This window comes from Acipenser ruthenus, chromosome 16, assembly GCF_902713425.1.
Source record: "Acipenser ruthenus chromosome 16, fAciRut3.2 maternal haplotype, whole genome shotgun sequence".
Classification (NCBI taxonomy): domain Eukaryota; kingdom Metazoa; phylum Chordata; class Actinopteri; order Acipenseriformes; family Acipenseridae; genus Acipenser; species Acipenser ruthenus.
In genome coordinates this window covers 10,103,788-10,124,671 of record NC_081204.1, presented here as the reverse complement: position 1 = coordinate 10,124,671, position 20,884 = coordinate 10,103,788, and the positions used below count along the sequence as shown (strand labels likewise).

Here is a 20,884-nt window from a genome sequence, read left to right as displayed (position 1 = left end):
CTCTGTCATAGTTAATTTTAGAAGATGGGAGAACAAACATAGAGGGCTAATGCATGTGAAATGGGAAGATAAGCAAAAAGGCAGCAGCCACAGCTTCTTTAAAAACAAAAAACTAAAAAAAACCCGATCTGCTATTGTAAAATTGGCTGTCTCTATAATATGGGTTTTATTAGCATTGGATGGCTGCTGGAGATGGGAATAATTGCAGTGAAAATTAAAGTTGTATAGCAATTATTGTTCTGTATCTCTGTTTAATAAGGCATAAAGTCCCTCTGTAATTTGAGTCAGGGGAGGCTTAATGTAAATGTAAATTGGACTGGCAGGCAGGCTGCAATTCTAAGCAATTTCTCCTAATGCATTGATTTATAATGGAATACCCATGGAAGACCAGCTGAGATGCACATTATATATATATATATATATATATATATATATATATATATATATATATATATATATATATATATATATATATATATATATATATATATATGCATCTCAGATGGTATATAATCTCTAAAGCCTGTAGTAACTATGAAGGGCAGTGCCCCCTTGTTAGAATATCCTGTTTGATGGTGCAGAACTAGTTCCCATATAACACAGATTTGTTGTGACTGCCATTTCAGCCAAAATGCCTTTTCAACAACAGTTTTATTATAAGGAGGATCCCTTACTGTATAGTTCATGTATTATTGTACTTTCTTTTAAAACAATTCTGCATGTATGTCACAATTTAAAGAGAAAATAATTAAAGGGATTTCAAATTCTGAAATACTTAATTGATTGTACACTAGTGGCAGAACATGTATGTGTAAGTACAAAATAAGTTTGCCAGCACATCCTTTTGACATTACTTCGAATATATTGTGTTTCTTTGCAAAAGATCATATTAATTCATTTAGCTGAATTCGCTCTGCTGACTTTGACCGAGAGTCATGAAGACTCAGTTTTATACCAGATTGAAATTGGAAGCAGGAAACATTGAACATGTCCTACCCAGTCACAAAAAAATAAGCCTAAAGCCATGTTATGAATATTATGAATATGAGGTCTGATGTGTTTGATCAAAGTTTACATGCCTGTGAATAACATAATAAATGGACGCCCTGGAAGATACTGGTGGTATTCAGGTCAACGTGGCCTTTCCTTTCAGCCTCGTAGAGACTAGGTTTCCAACAATGGAAGCAAACCCTTATTATGTAATACGTTGATTTAATAAGCCATGAAGGATGTTGGGTCCAGAGCACTGATCTGTGTGTTTTTATAGTGCTTCTCTCTGAATAATCCTCACATTTCATAAGGAATATGAATATTGACCCTCAGGCCAAATATTTATTTTCTTTAAGTTTTATTAAAGTAATTAAATCTGTGAGGAAGCTGGGGTCAAAAGGTCAAAACAGCACATTGCAAATGATAATTGTTTGGTGACATTGGTTATATTGCTATTGATTTTAACCACCACAATTTGACATCAAAGTTCTTACTGGAAATGTATCCTGGGTAAAGATTTCACCATTTATATGATCTATCTACATTTTCATATAATTCAATTTCTTACCTGTCTAATAATATGCTAAGCGTGTTCTCTGCTATTCTGTATTGTTGCTGATTAGATCACTATTTTTAATACTTACTTACTAAATTCCACCAAAAATGTTGTTTTTCAAACACTGGGTCAAACACTTTGAGTTAAATTTCTGAAGTGAGTGGTCTGAGAAAATGACCACTAGGGGTGTGCTGCTGTAATTTCTGTCCCCTCTGTAACTGTGATTTTTGTTTTCTATTGAAATGTTACATTAACTCACAGATGTCCTAAAAACTGCCACCTTAGTTACTAAGCCCAGTAAATAATGATATAAGCAGTTACAGTAATAGAAATGTGTGGAAAACACACATACAAAGGATAATTAACTGAAATTGTGTATTAAATGTAGATGGTATGAAATCTCCCTTTTAAGCCCCAATGATTTTTAAGAATCGGTGAAACCTCACGATTCCTCTCTCTCCCTCACTCACCCACACATCCACCCACACTCACAACAGCGCTCCCTGACTAAACAATTGTAATAATTACACTGTGTGGGACTCTCACTGTACTATATTAGGGAAGGGAGGGAATTTACTTCTCTGTCACTTTGTGACCTTGCATACATATCTACTGTATGTATTATGTAACATTGTACACTTGCAGCAGGCACAGACATGTTTGAAGAGAAGTCTAGGATTGGGGATCAATTTACATATATATCACACAATCTATTTTCCAATATTTTGTATTTTTTTGTATTTATTCAGCATGTGTTATAAAGCTTCAGTGTGCCATAATTGTGTTCAGTTTTACATACACATATAGTATATAGTACATTTTCATGAATTCAGCCTTATATACGTCATTGAATATGCCCTGTTGACAGTCCAAATAGCTAAAGGCAGTAGGGACATGAGCTTGCTGACCCTGCTACCGCTGCACTTGCAGGATTCTGTGCCTATTTCAGTTAGTGAATATGTTAAGTCAGTTACCTTGTCTGTTTCCAGTTTCTCCAGTGCATCAGGAGTATGTTTATGGTATTGCACAGTGGTCCCTTTAAAACCAATGCAACTTAAATGCAAAGTGTGCTGTCAGTAAACTGTTCAGAATGTGGCGTGGTATATGCAGGAGGCAGATTGATGAGAATCTGTTGCTTGAGGACAGACAATTATCTCTTGTTTAGAGGTTAAAGAGTTAATCCCACTGTTACACACATTGTTACACACACAGGGGTATCTAAAACTCACATATTACTTTAGCGATCTGTGCAGTGAACAATCTAATCTTACAATACCTAAACAATAATGCCAATAACCTTGTACTTTTTGTTTTATTTTCGGTTGTTTTTATGTGCCTTGCATCTCATTTGACATACGTTCCAGGTTTCAGTGCCCTCAGAATACATTACTTCAAGATTGGAGGTGGAGACTGTTTGATAATGCAGTCCACTGGGACAGCTTGCTTAGATTTCACATGGAGAATGCCATAGATAGACACGACAAACACACAAGCAGCTTCGCTATTCCAAACCTGCTTGTTAGGCCATGGATCGGTATTTTTACATACATTCTTTGTACTGATTTTTAAGGTTGCTAAGCAACTAGTGGTGCTGTTGTGAATTATAAAGACATTGGAGCTCACCAGCTAAGTGGATCCACCAGTGTAACTGAATCGCTGCTGATCAGAATAGAAAGTAAACCTCCTTATACTTGTCTTGGGTTTATGCCAAAATACCTTTCCATATATAATTATAATTATAATATTGTAACCTTTTCTAGAATGCCACACGGTTTCTTTTTTTTTTTTTTTTTTTTTTTTTTTTAAATTTAGTCGTTGCCAATTATTTTTTCCCAATTTGAAATGCCCAATTATTTTTTAGGCTCAGCTCACCGCTACCACCCCTGCGCTGACTCGGGAGGGGCGAAGATGAACACACGCTGTCCTTCGAAACGTGTGCCGTCAGCCGCCTCACAGTGTCGGAGGACAACGCAGCTCTGGGCAGCTTACAGGCAAGCCCGCAGGCTCCCTGCCAGACTACAGGGGTCGCTGGTTTCGCGGTGAGCCGAGGACACCCTGGCCGACCTAACCCTCCCTCCCCCCGGGCGACGCTCGGCCAATTGAGCGCCGCCCCCAGCACCTGTCCACGGTCGGCTGTGGAATAGCCTGGACTCGAACTCGCGACTTCCAGGCTATAGAGCGCATCCTGCACTCTAGCGAGTGCTTTTACTGGATGCGCCACTCGGGAGGGGAACGCTCTTTTAATTGGTAAAAAAATCTTGCCAATGTGAGCCTGCAGAATAAACATGATTTTACAACATCAACAAATCAACACTACGCTAAATTAGTTTCACCTTTTTTACCTTCTTTAATGAGATTGTTTTGTTTCTTAAATGATTTTGATGTAGATCTATTACTGACTCCTATAAACAGCCTGATGAGTAAAGTTAAGTCATCAACAATCTAATAGCCAGGGCCATTTAAAGACACGATCCTGGTCAAGAGACAGAAGAGATACAGGAAATGGCATCGTTCTCCTTCATTTAGTGCCAGCAGTGCAGCTTGTATTCCAGCAGTGCTTTATCTCTGTCTTTATCTATGTATGTCAGTTTAGCTCATCTTTTTGTGATCTCAATTTGTAAGGCTCCAGCAAAGTTTTGAAATGGCGAATACAATAAAAATGTAAAATGTCTGTAAAATGTACTGCTTCCCGAGTGTCTTACCTAGTAAAAGCAGTACTGTGTGGAGTGCAGGGTACGTCACGCGAGTGCGCAGTGAATCCTGGTTACACAGAGTTGCCGATCTTGGCTGGGGGCCCACAGGAAGTGCTGATTCGACCATTGGTAGCTTGGCAACATTTATTGTTTAGGTTTGGGAGGTGAAAAGAAACAATTGGCATGGAGGATGATCCATTGATCTTCAGTTGCAGGCATCCAATCTGGGCATTTTAAGTAGAAAAAATGGGCATAAAATAATTGCAAAGATATCTTGCCGTTTTCAAATGCAACTTTTGTTTAAATCTTGAGCACAACTGCTAAAGAGGTGAGAAGAATATTGAATAACATTTTGCGGTGTTTGTCATTTTGCTTATTCTTAAAATGACTGAAGTGCGTACACTGTATTGAATTGACCGCATGGGGCTTTTCTTGCTGTGAGCTGGATGCATTGATCAAGGTTTGAATGAAGGCAAATCATTATTTAAAGATGGGACAGGGTCACATGGATTTAAACCCATGTCACCTATCCAGTTTATGATTATTGATGTCTGTTTATGAAAAAAAAACAATAACCAGGTATTTATTTTTATTTTCTCGATTTATAGAAATCTCTTGGTATAGAGACCAGATAAATGCCCATAATCTACCATGTTTGCTGACCTAGGTAACCGATCTGCTCTTTCAGTTCAGCAGTAAACATCTCTTTTTGATAGCCTGTTTCTTGTAAATCACATTTCTAGAGTTATATGTATATCTAGAGAAGCACTTCTCTTATTCTGATTAAACTTGGTTCAGACTTTATTTAGTTTAAGTATTGAGATCATTAGAATCTAGATATTTATACTCCTCTGTCCTTTTCTTCAGGATACTGAACATTTTTCATTTGAAATTGCCAGTGGTAGGTCAGCCAGAGAGCCCTCGGGTATGAACGTTCAGACTATGGAATGTTCAATATTTCGGGGTGCCAAATATTGGTCTCATATTGTGTATTTTTTTTGTGGTCTCATGTAAAGCAAACAACGCATTCACAGCCACATTTGGTTCACAGGAATGAGGAGGATATGGAGAAAGTTTTCTGCCTTTCATTTTTACATGAACATACAATGACTGAAGGTCATGGTGGAGTAGTGGTTAGGGCTCTGGAATTGACCGGAGGGTTGTAGGTTCAATCCCAGGTGGGGGACACTGCTGCTGTACCCTTGAGCAAGGTACTTTACCTAGATTGCTTATTCTAAAATAATGTGAAATCTTGTAACAATTGTAAGTTGCCCTGGATAAGGGCGTCTGCTAAGAAATAAATAATAAAAATAACTGTAAGAGGTGGTTCAACTCAGGGTCACGAATCTAAAGAGACCGTAGCTTCAGTAAACAAACCTGCTTTTGAGGTAATTTTATAAATCAACTAAGAGAGACAAGAGCCCCTTCCTATTTGTGCACCGTGGACAGCATTCCCTGGGAGCAGCTCCTTTCTATTGAATCGAATTGAGACTATCAGGGAACAGGTCCAAGGTCAGCGACGAGTGGGTGCTTCAGGAAGAATCAGATCCTGAACCCAACAAACAAGTACAAAATAGACAGGGACAGAGTGAGAGCAGGACGCAGCATTCTCTGACAGGCCTGCCCCTGTCACACTTACATTAAATTAATCCATTACTCAGCAGTACTCGGAGTGCTGAATTAAGAAATACTAAAATAAACTAAAATGCAATGAGAAATGTTTCAACTAGTCTTTTTCAATATCCCCTGACAACACTGCTGAAGGCATTTGACAATCCACGTGTCTACTTGACGTCTTTTTCTATATATGGGTAGTTTTGCTGCATAATGTATGACTGAGTAATTTAGGTAAAAATGTAAGTGAGTTCTGATCTAGATGGGGGAGTCACTAGTGGCACTTCATGAGAACATGATGGTCAATGGATGTCTCCAGTCACTGTTAACAGCAACATAATCCAGCAGTAGAATTGATGGTATCCCTGTTCCAATTAGTTTGACTCAACAGATTGTGGCACCTCTTAAAAGCTTGCTCCTGGTACAGGCCACCACTAGTTTTTGACTAATTAGGTGTGAGGTTTAGAATGAACCCTGACTCTTATAAAACACATAAAGCTTTGCATTTAAAGTTGCAGGACTGCTTTAAAAATGCTAATTTTCTAGACCTGCCTCATGCTCCTTAACTAGTATGCAGAGGATGGGTACAGTTGGCTTGCAGAATGAGTGACAATGCTGTGGACCAATGGCATCTCCTTCTGCATCTGAAGCTGCTTTTGACTCAGAGAGGGAGGAAGAGTGTGTGGGCTGCTGAAAGCTTGATGCTATGGTAGTTAGGTAACTACTGTAGAATGCAAAATATGTTTTAGGAAACAATAAGAGGCAGCCTGGCTGGGTTTGTTTTTATATTAAAAAAAAAAAAATTGGATGTAAACGAGAAAATAGATTTGCAATGTAATAGGCTGCACACAGGGTTTTATACCTTTTTAAGCTATTAAAAGGAAGAAATTTGCACAAAGAGAGAAAAGCAGGGGAATGAAACAAGCCTGAGAAAAAAAAGACAAGCTATTTTAACGTCCGGTAGAAGCTACTGGTTACTGGTAGCTATTTGACCATTCAAAGAAAGAAAACAAATCATCTGTAACAAGTAAGTATAGCTTTCTCTTTTTGTAGCGTTGCGTTGATTTGAGATTTAGGGAATTAAAACAGCCAGTTTAGTAATTTAAGTAGTATTGAACCTTCATGTTGCTGAAGCTTCATTATTTGATCTGAACTTGTTATTGCAGCCCAGTGCTGTCTAAGAATGTGGATACTTTAGCCTAACCTTTATCACAGCATCACGATTGCTGGTGAGCTCTGTCTTTCTGAACTGGAAAATGACCCACGATGGAATCTGAATTAATGCTGGATTGATTAGTGGTTTCCCTCTGAATCTGGGACAATTGCATAGAAGGCGTTAGATCAGTGCCTGCCTTCACTAATGGATTGCCTTGCATGACTGTATGACTAACAGTTCTGGGTCTTTACTTAATGCATCTAGGGCATGGGAAGCCAACCAGAGCCATTGACAGTCCAGTGTTTTGTTTCAACCCGGTCTTACTGTAGATTTCTAATAAATATGATTATTGATATGCACATTAAGGTGCTATATATTGTAAACAATTAAAACCCAAATGTATAATGTACGGTCCCGTAACCCCACCCTCCTGATCTTGATTATTAGGCTGAGTGAGCAATAGGTTGCATTGAGTTACAGGTTAATTTGCAGATGAGCTGCTGAGCGTTGTTCTATTGAGGCCTGTGATTGCAGCTAGATTTCTAAATTTTGCAGAAAAGCATAGAACACTATGCCTGCCTGACAGTAAAGATCCCTGCATTGTTGCTATAATTTAAAGCAGCCCTGTGGCCTCAATATATCTTCTCAATATCATGCGGAACCTCAAATTCAATGTGGTACACCAGAGTGTAACCGTTAACCTGCCCCCACTTTGGATGTAAGAAATACCACATTTGTTATATGTGCTACATCCACTGGGGTGTTGCAGGGGGACAGGTTAGTGGTTGCTTCGGCCAGCACAGCACAGTACTTCGAGGTTAGATATGAGTTTGGTCTGATAACTCTATTGATTTGACGACTGAAGCAAAAAATGATCTAATCAGAAACTGCATATTATTACACTTTATTTATCACAAATGGAATTATACTTTCATTTTTTGTAGTGGCATCGGATTGTGGACAGTGTTGGCTAGTAATATTTCTGGAATATAGAAGCCTCTATTTGGGGTTCGACTTGGGGAGGAAATGGAAAAATGAAATCTGAAAGAACTGAATGAGCAGAGACTTGCCTGACTGGTTTTATTCAGAGCGATCTACAGTATCTGTAATCACTTTGGGAAAAGTACAATTACATCTGGAAGAGCAAGCTGAACACAGCGTTGATTCAGGTCATTCCTCCACGATGAACTATAATCAGCATAGAAAAATTGGACATAGTGTATTCTGACACAGGTAGATTGCATGTGTTGTAGATTTGATTTGAGCTTCACAAATGTGTGTGTGTGTGTGTGTGTGTGCATTTTCTACATTGGCTTATTAAAACTGCTGGACCCTGAAACCCTATCTTCGCCAACAGAGCAGGTACAGCACAGTCTGCCTCACTCATACCATGTGTCTCCTGTCCTGGAGAGACAGTGAGAGGTTGAAGTTTGGTCATCATACACATCGGAGACCTCAAAGTTGGAAGATCCTCGCTTCCTAAATATTAGTATTCACAAGAAGGATCAAACCAGCAAACTAGTTCTAAACCGCATGTTAATGGTCGGTCCTGTTAATCCCAATGATATTTAAGATTCTCACAAGGTCATCACATTCTCCTCTACTGTGTTGCGTCAGCACAATAGCAGACAGCAGGCTGTAGTAGACTTTACAGGACTTTTTACGATGCATTTTGCTTTTGGGCAGAAAAAAAATGCTATTGCTCAATCTGGCAGCCTTTTGTTGCTAGGACGTGAGTTGTAATGTTTGAAATGACCAGTTGGTTGGTTTGGAGTTTGATAGGCAGATAATGAATTACACTAAAAAATGTTAAATACTTGTTACTGAAAAAAGCTGCCAGGGTGACACAGCATGCTTGCTTGGTATTAACACCCACTGTACTCTAGTGATGTGGCTGTCCCAGAGGTTTGTCACAAGAGGCAATGAGAGGCTGGCCTTTTTGTCACTCATGATGTTTAAAGACTCATATTAGCTGTAGTCACGAGATCAACATGCTTGTAATCATGAACTTACCCAGCCACACATAATACACAGTGCCTGTTCAAATGGGGCCACCAGTAATACAATGGTAGAAACAGCACCTATTGTGATGTATGCAGTGCAGACTAGAACTATTAAGCCATCAAGAACTGAAATCAATAGGCACTTGTGCTCTGTGTAAACTCAGATTATGCTAACTACATAAATTAGCGGGCATGCACTGAACACATTGTAGATTCAGAGCACGTTTTCTGCTCTTACAATTCCATCAACAGCATAGCCTCATTGTACATAATGAACCTTAGAATCCTGCTACCAGTGACAAGCGCACATCATACATTATTGCTCAAATTTGTCAAACTCAGATACAGTAACATGTAGTATATTTATCAACGATGAAGCTAAAACTTAATCATAAAACAGACAATTGACTTTTACCTCTGAACCTGCTTTCCATGAGGCATTCTCTTAGTACAACTTGAATCGGTAGAAGGCTACAAATCAAGCTCTTGTCTCATAGTATTACTTTAATGATCACAATTCAGTAGAAACGACAATAGAGCTGGTATTTTCAACATAGGCTTGTAATGTAACAACCAGAGGATTGAGCTTCACAGCATAAAATAGAGATTTGACCTGTACTGATCTAAAATGACTCAAATGTGACTTGCATGGATAATTTAATGCAGCATGCAATGTGTATTTCATTGTTCAACTTGGAACAGGTACATTTTGAACATGTTGCGCAGTGAACTAATAAATAAATAAATAAATAAATAAATAAATAAATAAATAAATACACCAGATATGGAGAGTTACTCACAGAAAGTCTGATTACTATAACCGACAGTAGAATTCAAAAATACTGTCAAATGTTCACTGGGATAGTATGCAGCAGGCTGAAGCCGGGTTCAGTTTGTCTTATAAAGGTGATTAAACATATCTGAAGCAGGATTCAGCTTGATTGAATTACTCTCCTTTTAGTAAGCATGGCCATGGAATCAGTGATTAATATTTCACCATTACGGAGTGGGCGTCTTCTGCTAGATAATTGACTACAGTGTCCCAAGTTAAATAATGCAGAGGCTATTGTGAACTCAGAAGTTGTTTTTTGAAGATAAAGACGTTTTTTGAAATGTGTGAGAGTGTGTTTTTCTATTGGATCAAATGAGGCTGTTTTTTTGTCCCCATTAAAGTGATTGTTTCAAAGCCCAGAGAGACCAGAGCAGAAGGACGGCTTCTTACGTAGAATCTGATTATCTGAAACAATAGAGATTTGTAACTATGCATATTCTCAAAGGGACCTAGATTGAATGTCTGATTTAGGTGAACTAATTATGATGAAGTGGACATTCTGAGCTTGAGTTCTTCTCCATTTGGGGTTTGCCAGTCTTCAGTCAACCCAGTTAGTTCTGTATGAGGGACAGACTGACGTTGGGTTTCCTTTTACAAATAATAAATAATGGCAATCAGGAGCTTTTGGTGAAAGACACACATTTATTAATACCATGGTGTGGAAGGGTGTGGGTATTCACTGACATGGGAGACAGAAGTGTATTTGACAACACCGCACAGGTGCCCAGTTTTATTTATTACTTATGTTTTTTCTTAGTTTAGCCCGTAGAGGGCGCTGTTGTCCGTGGCTTGAATACCAGCGATGGTAGACAGGACCACAGAAATACCCACAGGTAAATAGACCCGCTGGCGCACTCACTGGTGCTCTCAAATAATAATAACAAAAGGCGAAATCAAAAAGAGAAAATAAAACACAGTAATCAAAACTACAAAGAAAAGGTGCTGCACTCGGCAGCGTTACCCTGACCGTCGCTACCCGCACATCCCGGGTCCCAGTCCTACACTTGACCGCTCCCTCAGCCTGCTTGCTATACACTTATGGGGTCTGCCCAAGTTTCCCTGCTATCGATTTTTTTTCTTTTCTTTTGGGTTCTTTTGTTTTTCTTTTCCCAGCCGTTCTTGGTTCTGGAACAGGGCTTCCGCTAGCTAGCTTGTTAGTTCGTCTTTCAGGGGCATACCTGAGGGAACAACAGAACATTATTTTATAGGGCTAGCAATTCTCCCAAGGCCTGCCTCTCAGCCACTCGGAGAGAGGGAAAGCCCACACACCCTCTCTCCCACCTCTCTGTGTCACTGCCATGACTGACAGGCGGATACTGCAAGGCTGCTGCCCTCTTCCTGCAGCACTATGAATGCACCAGAAGAGTCAGCACAGATCTTCCCCCTGTTACACATGGTCTCTGGAAACTAGAGAGATCCTTGGAATAGAAATTAGGGGATGACTGCTGCTTACGTAGGAGAAATAAATACTTGGAAAGTATTCTCTTTAGAAAGCTAACTATCTACAGAAACATGAGAGAAGCAGCATGCTACACACATAAAAGGATCCACTGCAATCACAGTCACCCAACTAACATGTAAAGGAAGCAGAATTTGGCATGCAACATATGCTGGAATCATTACAATTAGGTCTGGGGTGCTGGAAAGTAGGAGGTCAAACATGGCTTTCCTGCTTAACAGCCTCAGAAGGAAACCTGCATCAGTGAACATTGATTTTCAAATGCTGCACCGCTGTGGAAATAGTACCTTGCATGGGTTTTTTGGGTGAGAAATAAGCCTGTGGTCCTGTCTGTTCTGTTTTGATAATCTGTTGCCATCTGAAAACAATTTCAGTGTAATAAAAATGAACAAGTGATTGCAATAGAAACAGCTGTAGTGCAGTACAATTGTCATTCACATTGTCATTCTGCTTATATCAATGGGAAGCTTTTACTATATGAATCATGTTTCAAAAGGCTTTTGTGACAGTCGCAATTGTTTTCCTGCCTTCCTTGCTCACCCTGTTTGTTGAGGTTGAATGAGTTTTCCCTGATGTGTTTTCAAACAGAAGGCCAACCTTTTAGTTTTTTATTTTGTGATGCCCCTGGTGCACTCAATTTCCTGGGCCTGCTTAAAAACCTGAGCGAGTCACTGGCATCGTCGCCACTCGGAAATGCTGGCAGCGTTTGCAGCTGGGTCAACTGCCTGCCCTGGTACTAGTGCCCAATACCAAAAACACAGTTTGTCTCTTTGTTGTTGTTCTCATAACTGCACACCCTGTAGGAAGGGCCACAGTGGACAGTAAGGATGATGTTGATTTAACACAGTGAGAAAACAGGGTGTTCAGATTGTTCCAGAGGGATGCAGGATCCTTCATCAGTGTTTACAGTAAGGGGTTTAGAAATGAGTTCCTAATAAAGAATGTAAGATTAAAGAATGTTTTTAAGGTGTATGTCATTTTGAGTTTTTGACAGAGAGGTTAATGAGCCAGTATAGGGTGAGCTGTGGTCGGATATGCTAATGTTTAAATTAGAGTGGTTTCTTTACAACCACCCTATATGTAGGGGTGTTGATAACAATGACTAAAGTGGCATGGTAAAAAATATATATATTTTTGCTTTCATTTTCCACAGGTTTGAAGAGTGCTTAACAGCGTCCTGTGGGTTTTCCAAGCTGCTAATCTACAACACTAACTGAATAATTTAGCAGGTTCTGCGGGCTTAATTAGAACAGGTTTATGTGCCCAGCAGGAGTGTGGCAGAAATGAAAGCAGGTTACCTACACAGAAGTTTCTTTTAAATCAAGGGCAAAATAGCAACACAGCAAACTCCTCTCTCTCTCTCTCTCTCTCTCTCTCTCTCTCTCTCTCTCTCTCTCTCTCTCTCTCTCTCTCTCTCTCTCTCTCTCTCTCTCTCTCTCTCTCTCTCTCTCTCTCTCTCTCTCTCAGGACAGCTTAATCTTTTTTTTAAGTCTGGAAATTAAAGACAAGTTGCTAAATTACTTTACTCCTGATTATTTAATAAAATAGTTTAATGAGAGGTGCAATCTGGAGATCAGGGTTTTCTTTGCTGACAGCGTTAGTCAAATTGTACATCTCGTCATTGGCACTGTGAGCAGCGAGGAGAGGCAAGCCTAGCTGATTGGCCGTTTGACAGAAATAGGGTCTCTTGCAGGAATACGTTTTAAAAACCATGCTTTTTGAAGCTTTATAACAACTCTCTCTGCCATCTATTAGTATGCAGTACGCAAACATTCTTGTTCTTCTAATGTTGCACTTACTGTAGTTCTCTCCAGCTGCCCTGGCGACATTGACAAATCAATGATTAAACATGTCAGTCACCTCCCCTCCATGGCCTAAGGTCCTTGAGGTGAGATTGAAGTACATTAACTCCATCACACCAATCCACAGCGCCAGCCATTCCCTTTTCTTCTGTGGTTCAGAAACATCCTGTACACTAAATGGTACAGAAGCTGGCACGGACGAGAGATCAGGATTTATCGTACCGTACCAAAACCATTTATTAGGATTACAGCACAAGGACAGGGATTTAAAAATACAATGAGAACTCTGGCAACGTGTAGCAGCAGCGCACACATGTTTGTGTAAGCAGATTGTCACTAAGATGGTTGAGTCATTTGTTATGCAAAGTGTAAGCTCGGTCATGTTGTATGTAAAAATGTATAAATAAATATCTTTCCAAGTCAGTTTCACGATGGGCTGGGTAGGTGATCTGACTTCAGTCCTGAAGAGCTAGGTGGCTGATGGAGGGCTGGTTTAGCTGAAAGGGTGTCTCAATAAGATTTTCACCCATGGCTTTCTTAAAGGAATAGTTGTGTATCCCTCAAAATAAAAAGACCTTGGAAACTGTATCAGTGCCGTCTACCCAACCTCTAAATTGAAGTCTGCCTTGAAAGGCCAGTTTCCACCAGAAAAGATTCAATTGCATTTTATTTTTAATAATATGGAAGTTTATACTGTATGAGACCACTTCCAACCCAAGCTGAGAAGTTATCTTCTCCAACGACTTTCGCAAAATATATTCACTTGTTATTATTACCAATATTCTTGCATCTCTTTAACCCCTATGCTATAGATTTAGACATAGTGCCTCATTACTAGTAAGGTAAACCCTAAAGGTAATTCTAGCAATTACCTTGGAAAAAAAGACCTGTCATAAAGAAGATCCCATATGCATCTATGCAAATATTTAATTTTTCTTCATGTTCCCTTCTGTACACATACTGTGATTGATTGCTTAAAGTGCTCATTTACATATATTTTCCAGGATGAAATTAGATAACTTTTAGAACCTTGGTGCATTCTTTCCTAGCTTTACTGTGTTGGATGTTTCACTTTGTTCTCTTCTTAAAATTAGATTTTACCTCTGTGAATCCCCAACTATTATTGGGAATTAAGTGGTTGAGCGCACCTCGTTACCAAAAGGCAGAAGGAAAGTTTGCTGCACTGTGGAAGCCTGAGTCATGCAGAACGTGTAATTGGCTTTTCACTAACCTAAGAGAGTGGCAGAAGTGAGCTATCACCCACATTGCCTGTCACTCTGATTAGTGTGGCTGCCAAGCAGAGAAATGAAAAGGTAGGAATGGCATGGAAGCAACGGTGTGGTGAAACAGAAAGAGTTTTTTAAACAGGCTTTTAGTTTGGTAGCGGACTACTGATTTATCTGTGTTGGCCAATCTATCCAGCCCCAGAATTTTCCAACTCGCTGAGCCACTACACAAAAAGGATTATCTGCATTGAAAAATAAATGGTTTGACATTGAAACAGGTATCTTTCATTTACACTTGAGGTGTGATTCATGTGCAAGATTCATCCCTCTCTTACCCCTCCCCCCCCCCCCCCTCCCCCCCCGTGTGTGATGCTGCAGTGTGCTTCATCAAAGTACTGTGAATGCATGTTGTGAGGGCAAGATGAAAGTTATTTTTTGGGGTATTTTTTTTTTTAAAAGCATTTTTTTCCAGAAGGGAACACAAAAAAATGTATAGATAAATATGCAGAAGTAAAATAAGGTGGTTTATTACTTAGAAATAACAATGAAACTGCCTGCCTTGCACTGTAAAAAAAAAAAAAAAATTATATTTAAGGTGGACTTTTTAACAATAAATAAAAAATACAAACTATGTAAGATCTCTGGTTATATCTTACACACACATAATAAAAATTGAGTACACACATTTGTATTGTCTAAAGACTCAAACAGTGTACAGTAAATCAGGTTAAGGGTGTGTTTAAAAACTACCAGCAATGCATTAAAAGATTTTTTAAAAATGGAAAGATGAAAAAGTAGATACTACCAATTCCATACATTTTAAATGTATGAATATTAACCACTGTTACAAGGTGTCGGTCTCAGATTTACGGTTGCCAGCACAATCCTGCCCTGAGGGGAAAAAAATCGTCACCTCCACCTTAAGAGATATTTTAACATGGTACATGTACTGTGATCCGAATAAAAATGATTAAAACCACCTTCCCTCTAGCACCAACCCACTCAGCAGCTTTACAGAAGGGCAGCATACTTATAGATTACACTCGTATTGAATGTTCCATCACAGCAGCACTAATCCTCACCTTAAAGAAAAGTCAAGCCAATATATACTGTGTGTAAAGCTGAAACAGTTTGTTTTTTCGAGGCATAACTGTTTTATGCATTTAAATGTTCCTCGAATCCTTGGGGATCTGACTCAATCACAGGGTCACATGATTCTGTATCGTTCTCTTCCCTTCTTTTGTGCTGCTCAGCAGTGAAACAGCACAGTGCTGCATATTGTTTCAAACTGCTGTAGTTGACCACTCACTCAATAGCAAGAGAAATTAGATTTTAAGCAGTTGAGAACATGGTGCAAGTTTTACAGGAAGCTCTTTGCTTGCTGTTGCAGCATACCGTACTGTCTTACACTGTTGCAGTTTCTTTTGATTTCTCTCCACAAGTGGGTGGTCATGAATTATAACTGGGATCATGCATCCAAACTCATTTCCATCTGTAGTGGCCACTTGCAGTCCCATGGTTGCATACTTGTCTAAATAAAAAGTTTCCTGACAACCATATTGTTGCCTCTTCCCACTCACTAATATAACATTTTTGTAGTAGTAGTAGTAGCAATATAAGATTTGATTGGAAATGCAGCAAATCTCAAATAACAGATTGTCATTTGCATGTCTAGTTATACCTGACAACATGCAATGGTAGTACTGCACAGAAACCAATTACAATGCTTTTTTTCAAAATCTAGGCTCTTCTCTTTTGACATTGTTTTCTTTTTGGAAAGAAGATATGTGAGAAACACAACCCATAAAGGAATAAGTGGTAGATATATAGGCACATAAATGTTTTAGTTTTAATTAATATCCCCAACTTCATCATAAAGCCAAACCCAGTTTGGATTATCTGTATCCTGCCTATGAACTGAACCCAGGTCCATGTACTGGAGGAGGTCACTGTAAACCTGCTGGGCTCAGCACCTAGTTTATTAACACCAGAACCACTGCGGTTATACTCATACCTAAAACCACCAGCAGTCATTATGACGACTACATTTTAAACAACATCAATATTAAAATGAAAGACAAACTATCGGATGCAACTCAAGAGTTTGATTCAGGCACGTCATATCAAACATCTGCACAGCCAAAACGCCATATTTAAATGAACAATTAAACCTAAAAGGGTTTATTTTCTAACTTACCACATATAAAGCACTACTTAAAAAAATGAAAACCTATAATAAAATAAACATTTCAATAGAAACTAGTGTGTAAACAGGTATATGTACATACAAAACTATAAAAACAAAAGTCGTTTTTAATTTAAAACAACAGTAACGCAGGTTTTCTTTTGTGTGTGTGTCACTCGGTGCAGCACTGAATCCAGGTTGAGCTGTTGCAGCCTGCTGCTTTGCAGTTTTCCGATTTAAATATTTCTGCTGAAGTGCTGTGGCTAGCTTCAAGATGAACTCTCTTCTACTGATATTTTCCCCATGACATTCCTTGTACAACACAAAATAATTGATGGCTGCCAGGTCCAGCACATATAACAACAGGCTTGTATATAAAAATAAAATAAAATGTTGTAGGTTACATTCAAAATAAAAACATGTATTGTAAAAGGCAGTCAAAATGACTGCTCTGGCGGTTCTAGGTAGAGAGAATTATAAATTATTATTATTTTTTGCATTCTGCCTTTCAAACGCCATCAGGGTATTTAATATTTAGGAAAATTCAAGAACGGACAACAGTGTGTCTTTCAGAGTAATTTAAATTTTAAATGTGAAAACCATCAAAATGACAACCGTGGCAGTTCTAGTGTTAAAGCACTCATCAAAACTACTCCAGCTCCGAAGGAGCACTGGGCCAGCAGCCAGAATCTATCCTGATCAATATTTGTTCTCGGCCTGCTGGTGTCTTGTGTTGTTCTCTCTGACATAAATTAAACACCCCATCGTTAAGCCGGTGAAAGTTACTGATTGTTTTGCCCCTAGAGACCCAAATACTAATATTAGTCTTGCTGCTTGTAAGGTAAAGTCATTTTCCCCTAACATGCCTCAGGGGATACATTTCCTTTTCATGTTGTGTATTACCTAGCAGGCAGAGAAGTCAGAAGAATTTCAAGCAAACCACAGGGATTTGAGTTCACTCCACATATCAAAATCATTTGAAATTACAACTTGCTGTGTCTCAGATTAGCAAATGGGCTGACCCACATCTAGAACTTGCAAGCATGACTTCTGTTTACAGCTGTGTTCTCTGGCAGTGGAATCATGGGATTTGGGAGAATTCCTGGGCAGAGCAGCAAGACAAGATGTGGGCGAGGGTGTGTTTCTACTTGCTTTCTAGCAAAAGCTACTTTCCTTACCTCTCATAATCCCAGCATTGACCCTGTATCTTCTCGTGCAATTGTTCGCTTATTTCCTTTCATTTACTTTGTACTAAATGATTGATATTTTGACATGGCTTCACATAAAGAGCAACCAATCATATACTTTAGGTTCTATTTAGATAACCAATAACTTGCCTTCTTTAGTTTTACTCATTTCAGTTATAGATGAGGTTTTTAAAATGCAACATTTAAAACAAGAAAATGTTTGACCCATTTTATACTCGCATTCATCAATACAGTAGCATATTATTATTATTATTATTATTATTTATTTCTTAGCAGACGCCCTTATCCAGGGCGACTTACAATTGTTACAAGATATCACATTATTATTTTTACATACAATTACCCATTTATACAGTTGGGTTTTTACTGGAGCAATCTTGGTAAAGTACCTTGCTCAAGGGTACAGCAGCAGTGTCCCCTACCAGGGATTGAACCCACGACCCTCCGGTCAAGAATCCAGAGCCCTAACCACTACTCCACACTGCTGCCACATCATATGCTGATGAAGGAATGACAAGAGCAGTATACCTTTCCCACAACTAAAATGCATGGTAAGTATTATTTCCATCAGCAAACATTGCACTTTTATCACGCTCAAATATAACTTAGAAAGGTAACTTTGCACAAAATGACAACACATACAGTTTGACAAGCTTCGGATGCAATTGGAAGCCAACCAGAGGGATGTCATTCTCTCTGTTCAGGGTAAGCACACATACAGTGTCCGCGGTGAGAGAACGTAGTTCCAGCCTCTGAAACAAATTCAACAGAAAACCTCTTTGTTAAATATTGGACTTTTCTCCAGTCAAGATGAAACACTGGACTTAGCATGCCTGTCATTCTGCTAATGAAGCAAACATATGTCACTGGCCCAGGAGTGTGGAGGTGCCAGGTGTCTTGCAGTGAAGATTAAACAAAGGCAACTGCATTTCTAAAACTCAGCCAAGCACATGCAATTAAAAAAATGTATCTTAGTTAATCAACATTATTATTATTATTATTATTATTATTATTATTATTATTATTATTATTATTATTATTATTATCCAGAAAACAACCCAGCATAAAAACCCTGTTTTCTAATTTCTGGATTCTCTTTAAAGTTTAATATTTATTTACAATCCAGCCTTGTTAAATTGTTTTGAACCAACTGGTAAATCACAATGGAGTCACCTTACTCCATTTACAATTATCAGTTTCCTTTACAGTTTACTTTACTCATAAACTGATGTTTTTCACTGCCATATAAATAATAATAATTTTTTTAAAATTATATTTTATTAATAACTTGAAACTGCATAAAAAAACCAAACATTCACTGAGTAACGGTTATGTCCTTGAAACTAAATGCGGTTATTGAAATAAAAACAAAGCTACAGTGTTAACAGGTCGGTAGCTATCCAATAACACTGGTTATAGTAATATCATACTTGGCTTGATTCATTGGTTTGCAGTGATGCTGAATTTCTAGTACCCTACCGAAACTAACAGGTTTCATTTGTTGTTGTATTGTTGTCTGTAGCAGAAAAACTGCTAGTGTATTTTGAGAAGTGAAAGCATGTTTAGCACGCAGGTGGTACAGCAGACTAGATGCACTTCTGTAATACTGGAACTCACTTTGACAGTAGATACATAACCCTCTTTATATCCAATGAACCGTCAGAAAGTAAAAAATAAATAAACATCCCATTCACAAGTCCTTCCGTTTGAGTGATTTGCTACATAATGCGGTTCTGTGACACTAAAATGGTGCTGCAGGAAATTAATTACGGTATGCTAAGAGGGACAAAACAGCAGTGCGTTAAAGAAATTAATCTCCCAAAAAATGAACGCGTTAATCGCAAAAGTTAACTGCGATTAATTGACAGCCATTATATATTATTTTGGCATAAAGCATCAACACTGGCACCCCAATTAATCAAGTTATTTAGCACTGTGAATGGAGATGCCCCAAGCTGTATTTATATCTTGGTTTTGATTTAATTACATTAAAGACATAGGGTCTAATTTGACAAACAAATACATATATACTCACTTTGCTTTAAGCATTACAATGCTGTCATATTTATATTTGTTTACAATCCCAACAACAAAAATCTTGGTAACCGATTGGTCTGGGAGACTTCATCTGAGGAAGGAGCTTCATGCTCACAACAAGCTATTCCATCAGGCTGGTCATGTTGCTGAAGATATCACAGCATTGCCCTCACAGCAAGGTACTGAAAGCCTTAAGTGAGGGTCTAGATTGATTTATTATACAGCGGCAAAAACTAAAAGTGCTTACAATCAAAGTGAGGGAGGAGGAGAGAGGAAAAGTACAATAAGAATGATTGATCCGATGCAAGTGTTCCCAAAAAATGAATTGAACTTTCCCTGTAGAAGCAGCTACAATAGAAAATGTCCTCAGTGCAATCACCCCTGATCAATGCCAGCTGTTATCGAGTTATCAGACAAAGAAACCGGTCAATTTGGATGGCAAAGGCTACTTTTCTGAGGGGTGACTAACTATAAGAGAAAGGACCATTTCAATTGTAGTTGCATGCATTTTTTTGTTGAAAATATAGTTTTGCAAAACAGGTACCCTGAATGCAGTCCGGAGCTGTCCTTGGTGCTGCTTCTCAATGCAGTCTGAAGTTATGATTGCTGCTTGATTTGCAGTGAACATGCCTAGACTGTAACTCAAATGATACTGTGTCATGGTTGCTATTGCATTTTCCCCTTTCCAAAAAGTCATGTGATTAATTATATTTCCATGTTTAAACATTACTCTTTCATTCTCACTTTTAACTGCTTTGTTTTTGCATTTGACCTTAAACTGTTTTGTTATTATTAATTCTTATTAATTTGTCATTCAACAGACACTTTTATTCAAAGTGACTTACAGAGACTAGGGGGTTAACTGTGCATCAACAACTGCTGCTGCAGTCACTTACAGTAGGACCTTGTTTTTACATCTCATCCAAAGGAAAAATGATGCTGTTGAAGTAAATATGAAATATACAGTACTCGGTATACTCTCTAGTGCACCGCGGTACATCCTTTTTAAAATTTCACATACAAATATGCTTGTTGCTGCTGTATGGATTGATGATGAGAACATTGCTGAAAGTTTTATTCATTCTACAAGCTCAGTATAAAAAAACCCAATTAATTTAACATA

The 20,884-nt window shown here is 38.5% G+C and overlaps 1 protein-coding gene across 12 annotated transcripts in view; it reads left to right on the top strand.

Annotated features, from left to right (window-relative positions):
* LOC117412168 (dedicator of cytokinesis protein 3-like) overlaps positions 1-20,884 on the top strand; it is a 196,665-nt gene that overhangs the window by 95,541 nt on the left and 80,240 nt on the right. Inside the window, exon 1 of one of the 12 annotated variants that reach the window (XM_058988762.1) lies at positions 6,762-6,880. The exons of the other annotated variants lie outside the window; for them this stretch is intronic. The gene's annotated coding sequence lies outside the window, so the exon portion shown is untranslated. Of the gene's footprint in view, positions 1-6,761; positions 6,881-20,884 lie in introns of those variants that run through there. 12 annotated transcript variants of the gene reach the window in all.